This window comes from Merops nubicus, unplaced genomic scaffold, assembly GCF_000691845.1.
Source record: "Merops nubicus isolate BGI_N331 unplaced genomic scaffold, ASM69184v1 scaffold23235, whole genome shotgun sequence".
Lineage (NCBI taxonomy): Eukaryota > Metazoa > Chordata > Aves > Coraciiformes > Meropidae > Merops > Merops nubicus.
In genome coordinates this window covers 17,381-25,870 of record NW_008611970.1, presented here as the reverse complement: position 1 = coordinate 25,870, position 8,490 = coordinate 17,381, and positions in this window count along the sequence as shown.

Sequence of the window (8,490 nt, the reverse complement as noted above, 5' to 3'; positions counted from 1 at the left end):
GAATGGAGAAATAAAATTTTCTATTCTATGAAAAAGAGATAAAATGGAGAAAAAGAGACCACAGAGAGATAAAATGGATGCAGAAGATATTTTTTTCATGATTCAGCAGTTGCTGTTTCTCTTACTGGCAGGGGGAAAAAAACATGTTGATCTTTGTAACAGTAGAAGAATGCTTATTCTCATACACATTTTTCTTTCTATAAGAACATTGTTCAGTATCTGTTGAAGTGTTTAATATCCTTGTACTTGTCCCTGTAATTAGCAGTATTCAGCATTATGTTCTATGCACTTAAGAAGACTGGTCTTGCATTGTATTTAAAAAACACTTTAATATTTAATTTGTAGTCACATCATACAAATACTGTGTGTGTACTTGTGCATCTTCTTTGACTGAATAATTTTCAAAAAGAAAAAAAAAATGAGAAAGCAAGTCTTACAGTAGTTTTTTTTTTTTTTACTTTAATTCACCAGTTGAAATCTGTTGACCAATTCTAGTCTGCAAGCACGATATTGATGACACAATCTGTACATATTATACCAAAACATTTACAGTATTTGTGGTTTCTAGAACTAGTCTAGTTTTCCAGTATAACTGGATCTTAGTCTTTATCCATTTTTGTGACCAAATAAAAATAGACTGACTTTCTGGATTTCATATGTATGTAGAAAGAATAGTACAATGCTATTGCCATATGTCTTGATGTTTAACTTATTCTAAAAAATACTATGTTATTGTAACCATTTCATGTTGTATAAAAGAAACAAAAGTGGACTGAATATTTCACTAATTCTTTTGAAAACTGGTTTGTGTGTGAGTATGGGTGATGCAAGGAAAAAAACACAACACAGTTGTAAATGTTTGTGCTCACTAGAAATGGTTTCCATGCATTGTGTAAAGTAATCTTCTATTTTTTTAATTTACACTAGGTTTATTTGGTATTTAAAAGAATCCATTTGTGCTTGAAGCTGTCAGGAAAAATGATTAACCTGGGGAAAGCTGTGCCATTGCTTTGAGTTTTGTGTTTTGAGGGGTTTGGTGTTCTGGGTTTTTTGTGGGGAGCTGGGTGGTGGTGGTTCTGTTTTTTTTTTTAAATGGGAACTCATGTCAGTGGATATGGTTTGAAAGCTAACGGTACAATCATAGGAGATACAATTACTCCCAGCCTTTTGATAGTATAAGTCAATTATTTGTTATCCAGCTATTTCAAGCTCTTTTTTTATATATTTATATATAAACCTATTTGTTTAATCATAAACGGTGTTTTTTTTTAAATGGTGTGATGTAAACTAATGCTGTAATGCCCATTAATTTAGCTTTCACCATGTCCAAAAAGGAAACACATTTGTATACCTTAATAATTTTGTATATGTTAATAAAAACAAATAATAATGCTTCTGGTTGATTCAGAAAAGTAGGCTTTTGTGATTGAAAATACTACTGTTCTTAATTTAAAAAAAAAAATAATTCTGAAAACACATTCCATCTGTGGACAGCACTGTTTTGACAATGGTACTAACTTATTCCATAATAAGGAAGTGTCATTATTTTAACGAGCCATTAGAAATAATGTAATAAATGTTGCCAGATATTTTATTGATTTTTTTTTTTTTTTTTTCTTTTTCCTTTGTATAGCAGGCAAGGGTAGAGATTAGTGTAAATGCCATCAGCAAAACTGAAGGTAAATATCTCATCGAGAGCTGTGCTGAAGGAGTTATTTTGGGACCTATTTATACTTTGTATTTTGGAAAGGGTTTTTTGTTACTTCTCCAAAATCTAGACAGGGTGGGAGATTTATCAGAATAGGCTAAGCCCTTAGTACCCCTGCTGCAGCATATGTATCTCATGAACCATTTGTGTAGCTCCCTCCTCCTGATGACCACAATGTGGCTGGACCAAGGCTTAACATCTTCTGTTAGTTTTAAATATGTGTGATACTTACAGCAGCCTGTATCACATATTCACCACAGATGTTGGAGGAAGTAACCTCACTTCAGAATAGTAGTACTGTTCCTTTTTGAGCTTTTCAGAGTCGGTCTGGAAAGCTGAAGCAGCTTCCACTGACTGAGGCTTGATTCCTGTGAGTATGTACAGTTGGAGGCTCAAACCTGTGTGTGAGATTTGAACTGGGCCTGGACATGTCCACCCTTGCTACCCAAATATGTTGCTCCAGTTTTTCATTTGTATCTTTTTTTTTTTTCCCTTAGAAAACAAGACCCTCAAAAACTAGTTCCTGTCATCTTTCTGTGACTCCCAAGGAGAAGGCACATGTGCACACTGCGGGGTAGCCACTGTGTACGTTTGAGCATCCGGTTTCTCATAATACAGGTATTCTCAGTAGTTCTTGGTAGTAAGACTATATCACTCTGGAATGATAAGTATCCTAGTGCTTATAGGAGTATGTGCAGAAATCCATTCGAACCGAGTGTAAGGGGCCTGTTTTTAGAGCTCAGGTTTTCTAAGTACTTTGAGAGGAACTGCAGCAAAACCAGAGGCTGTTGTTTCTGGTGAATCTTTAGTGAAGTTACACATTGTAAAACCCAGCGAAGTGGAGAAACGAGTTCTGAAAATACCTGTCTGATGCTGATGCCTTGCATTCAATAGGGAACCTAAAAAACAGCTAAAATACTTGGACTTGTTTCAGGCATTTTTAAATAGGGTGCCAGGTCCTTCTAGAAAAGGGTTCACAAGCAGCTTCTGATTAATCAGCAAGCATAGGTTTAAGAATTGCAGCTAAACTAAAAACACCTTTAGACTATGAGATACAGCCCATAAGGATTCCATCCAGCCTGTAAGTGGGTGTTCATTTCCAAGATGAAATGAGAGTTTGACTCTGAATTGGGCAGGAGACAACAATGCAATAAAAGGAGGGTTGGATCAAAGAAATTTTGTAGAGAAAGCCAGGCTACAGGTTTTGTTCAGAGCAGCATTTACTGCCAGTTCCCCCCATTTGAGGGGAGGGCAAGACAATATGTAAAAGGTAGGGTTTGAAGCTGGATTAAGTATGCATAGCGTGATCAAGTCACCTTTGAATTACTTGGAAAACTTTTGGTAAACTGTTTTGAACAGTTTGCTGGCTAGTGAGATTTCCACGTAACCTCAGCAAGCATGTTTCTGGAGGTAGACTGGCTTTTAATTTCCCCTTGCCTTCACCTCCCCCCCCCCAGCCTCCCCATGCTTTTTGGCAGTGCTTCGATTACACAGAGTTGCTAACTTGCAAATGTACTGTTGAAACATCACCCTGTTAGGCTGTAGCCCTGTCAGCTCCGTTCCCTGTGAGCACCCTTCAGCTTTCCTGTGTGTTCTAAAAGAAGTAAAGGAAAAGTAATACTGGGAAGTGACAATCCCTCTCTGGTGAATGCTTCATTTAATTCTGCATCGTTTTAGAGCTTCACAGAAGTGCTTGTAGCACTTTGTATTGTGTCTCTCTAGCTCTTATTCTAAACAGGTAAAACTGACCATGAATTACTTGCTGTTATTGTCTGCAGATGTGTGTGTTTAAAAGCAGCTTCTCTGCTTATTAACTTCCGAGTGCAGTACTGAAAGAGTTTGTCAAACTTGTGCTTGGCAAAGTCTCTAGCAAAACTCTTCTCAGTTTGAATTGTAAGGAGCACTATATATCAGCATCCTTCTACAATTTTTTTGAAAGGTTTTTTTTTTCTTTTGAATAAATTAAGCCCAATCCAAACGTGTATTAAGTGTGAGCTGATTCTTTGTTTCAGTCTCTTAAATCTTTGATCAGTAATCTTCTTGTTCTGCTCATTCAGTGAAGGGATTTCCATAATGTGTCATCTTATGACTATTAGTTCCCACCTCTACCACTCTTTTGAAGCCTAAAAAGTTAAGTAGAGGCAATCATTGAAGACTGCACACCTAGCTGGTAGTTGCAAGTCTGCCAAACTGTCAGGGTTGGACTGTGGAAATTATTTACCACTTTCTGGGAAAATATGTTGCTGTGATGTTTGACAAGAGGTCCTAGAAGCACCAGGGACTAGAAAAAAAAAAACCAACTAAATTATGTCTTACCATGATATACGTGAGAGAATTTAGGACTTTTGAAGCTTCATTGTTGATTTTTTAAGGCTTTGAATCAGACTGTAAGCTTCTTAAGATGTGTAACTCATTTCCTAGGCATTCCCTGTCTGCACACCTACTGCAGGCTGGGATTTCTCAAGTCCAGTGGCCCAGCCTGCCCTTCTCATTGAAACCTAAAGGCATAAACCCAACTAACAGTGAGGTGAATGTCACGGATTAACTGAACCATCCAGGAGTTTTTTCACCTCCTCTTTCTATCTATTCAAATACAGCAACAGCTAGTTCCTAACATTTATTCAGTCACAATAATAAAGAACAAGGGCTTCCTGATTTTTTTTCTGAAAAAAGACGACCCTTGAGTTGCAACTAACTATTGTTAAGGTCTGTACTTAGCAACTGATGCTGCAGCAAAACTAAGCAGACAAAAAGATTTCAATCTGAATTCTCATTTTAATTCCAAAATTATTATTTATAATTATAGTCATTATACAAGTCCTTTTCTAGAAATCTATTTATCTTATCTTAATCTGCTGATTTATAAGAATGGCTTATATATATATATGTACTCCATGCATAGGTAATTTATGCACACATATATATCAATACATAATGTAACTGCATATGCATAGGGCTGCATATTCATGTTAAACCTAATTCCACTCTCATTTATGGTAATATAAGTTGGGAGCAATTTCAATGAATTCAGTGGAACAGGGCATATAATAATGGAGTCATGTCTCAACAAGGATCGTGAGTTACATGTGTGACTGCACAGGCTCAAGCTAGCTGCTTATAGCACTTTGTAATTGCTAGCTTACTGAAGCATGTCAAAATATAAAACTTTGAAAGAACAAATAACTTTTACTAATTTCTATGCCCCCATCTCCACTATAAATGACTAGTTTTCAGGTATATTGCTACATGACCAATATAACAACAGTACTGTGAATAGTGTTATCTTTACTGGTAAGATAGCACAGGACAGATCCTGTGTAGATGTAAAACACTAACTCAGAGTGAGCTCTGCCAGTTTAGGCTAGTTGAAAATCTGGACAGATATGCCTTATGACATTCAGATAATATCCAGCCAAAAAAAAATTCTCAAAGAGAGCAAAATGTGTGAGTGTATGATGTGTAGAGATGTGGAAGAACCAGGAGCAGCCAGAGTGACATCAGAGGAGACACTAGGAAAACAACATAACTAACTAGAGAGGAGACATGTTATTGCTGCTCTGGGAAGCAGACATCTGCACCTCTGTGTGGGATGATATAAACCTTACGTTGGATTCCTGAGCACAGAGGCCATGTGCAAGTGAGAGGTATATGAAGGCTTCTCAGGCTGCAAACAGCTTGAATACAGCATGTTCCAAATGAACAACTTGCCTGATGCTATCATACACAGAATAATGCAGGGCTTGATAGTAATATCTACAAAAATGAGGGACAGTCTCTTCAGAAAGACACTGTGCAGAGCTTCCAGCCTTCACTGATGCCCTGCAGACTGTGAGTGTTTGTCTTCCTAAGCATATGCAGGAAAAACTTTTGAGTGAAATAATCTACTTTATTTGTTCTCCCAAAACTCTGCCTCCCCCTTTCTCCTTTAGCAAAACCTCACCTCTTTACCCTCTGTATACAAAGGATGGAGTCGCTAGAGCTTCGGCTGTGCCCATCCTTACCCTTCAGCTATTTCTTCATCTCCTTCCTTTCCAGGGGAGGGGTTTTGGGGGACTAGGGGAGGCTCCTGGGTTTCTCTCACTGCTGTGGAGTTTGACAAAAATCTCCAGGCTCCTTTTGCTTTTTCTCAGGCTTATCTTGCACAAACAACAATGAAGAGCAGTAGTTGGGAATGAAAGTGGGTGGGGGTGTAATTTGGAGAGTATCTACAGGATGGTTCCAAAGGGTGAAGAGTGCACGGAGCACAGAGTTACTAGTGTGTGTGACATTTGTGTACTTTTGTGTGTTATCACCATTCACAGAGATAGAATCTTTTATGAGGGATTCCTTCTAGAGTATAATTTGTGACAGAAAGGGAGGAGGTCTTTCTTTGTTGAAGAAAACAGTAGGGACTGAGTGGGGAACCCATTTCGGAAGCTGTGCAGGTGTGAATAGACCCTGCCAGTGATGATATTGTGGGAGATGAAGCAGGAATTTTGAAAGTCAAAATTTCTGTATTCTCTGATTGCCTTGGCCTTTTCCTACTCTTTCCCCTCTTGCATTTGAGAAGGCTACTTTTCTTTTTCCTGCATTCTGTCGTGACAGAAGAAGAAACCCTTGTAAGGGGACAGTTAGAAGGCAGTCTGTTTCTCACCTCAGTGCAGTCCTTTTTGTGAAGGGATGGGGGGGTTTCCTCTCATTCAGACCATGCAGTTCAGCTGTAAGGAAAAAACCCATCAGTGTCTCCTCTCACACTGAGCTGCCAGCACTGCATTGCATGCTCTGCTCTCTTGCTTAGTGCCCTTGACCAGAGAGATGTGCTCTAGGATGCGTTCTTCATGCAGAGGATGGGAACAACCATCTCCATGTAACTGAGCTGGTTTGGAGCTCAGCAGACCTGCATGAAAATGTCAGCCATAACTCAAACTTTCTGTTTAGTTTTAAGCAAAGATTTACAAGGTCATTTTATGCCTCAGTCAAAAGAGAAGCTTCCAGTCTCGTAAGAAAATTGTGAGAGTAACTGAACTAATAAAGGCTTGGGTGTATTCTGTGATATTGCAGAACATGTAAGAACCCAGCTCTATAAAATCCTTTTGGTGTCCCTATGGACAATTATTGCAAAGGTAGTTTTTGGATGACATTATGCTGCCCCACCCTTTAATTCCTTATTTTTAAAAAAAATCTTCCATATTCATAAGCAATCACTTCCTCCATCACCAGTCTTTTTGTTTACAGCAAAATGGCAATAAGAAGTAAATTACTCTGTTTTCAAAGCTAAAGAACAATAGCCACTGTTCAATGTCAACTACCATCCCTTTTCTATTACCCTTCAATGTGACTGAAAAGAAATCAATTAGTTGTTAAACTGGCATTTATTCTTTTTAACATGTCGGGCTATTATTGCAGGGAATGGGTGATTTTTATTTTTATTTAATTTATTGTTTTGGCTATTTTCGGAGTCTGTCCTGTGAGATGTTCAGCATGGGTATATACTGCTGCACTCTTCTGGATGGAATTAGAACTGGCCAGACCAGCCTTTTTGTGGCTAACAGGGGAGGTGACTCTGTTTCTGCCACATGGGAGATGCCTGCGTAAAACCAACATAGGCATTGTTTAGAAAAATACAATCTGAATTTTCTTTCCTCTTGTTTCAAGAGGTTTATACCAGTCATATCCCAGGCAATGCCTAACTTGACATAGATTGCTTAAAACACACTGTGTTTGATCTTATGAGGCCTCTTGGTCATTGTAACAGACAAAGATGCGGCACAAACCAATTGTTACTGCTTCAAACTTGGAGATGATGCATACACATGATCATGTTAAATAATGGAAATATATCAAGTGTTGCACATCTGTTTTCAGGGATGCATATAACCCAGACAAAACCAACAGTCAAACAGGGAAAGTACACAATAATTTCCAGGTCAGTAATAATAACTGTTCACACAGCACTCGGGGGGAAATCAAGCATGTGTATTTGCATTCAGATATGTACTGCAAACTCAAGAAGTCTGAGTACCCTCCCATAAAAGTATGCCAAAGTTTCTTTGAAAAGTTGTGGGTTTCATCATGTTAATTACATGATGGATATGGGTAAAAGACCACCATCATGGCGTTACAGCAACAGCTTTTGCACTAATATCAATACCACACAGCATCCCGTAAGCTAAAGTAGACACACTGTCCCAGAAATCTCTGCAGAACATGGTTTAGCAAATCAGACCAGAAATATCACCCTACATGGCACCCTGCTCCTAAAATTTCAAATACCTCATGAAGCAGTGATGCTTTTCTAGAAAGGGAGAAGGTATCTTTCTGACCCAGAATACCCTTTGTATTTATAGTTTCTATCTTTATATTAAATCACAGCTCCTTCTAAGATACATTTTTCCTGTGCTTTAACATGGATGTAACTGGAAAACTAATACTGTGCCTTTGAAAATCTCCAAATTGCACAAATCCTGTGAACAGCAAACAGTGCACCCCTTTCCTAATTTAACATCAAAGGAGAGACTCGGGGCATTTCAAATAAAGATAAAAATGTTTAATTCTGTGTCCAGAAAATACTTTCAAGTAAATCATGTATTGGAAAGAGAAGGCTCCTTCTCCAGTGTTTTGGCCTTGCTGCCTCTCTAAAGTCCCAGGACTGAGACTGACTCACAAGTAGAATTTGAATGCTTCTTGTTATTCTTCTAAAATAATTATATGCTGCCATGCAAGTGGAAGAAAGTCACTGTGTGGAAGAAATAGCTAAGTGTAGCTGGATATGCAAGACAGTTGTGTGCTTTATAGAAGCTATG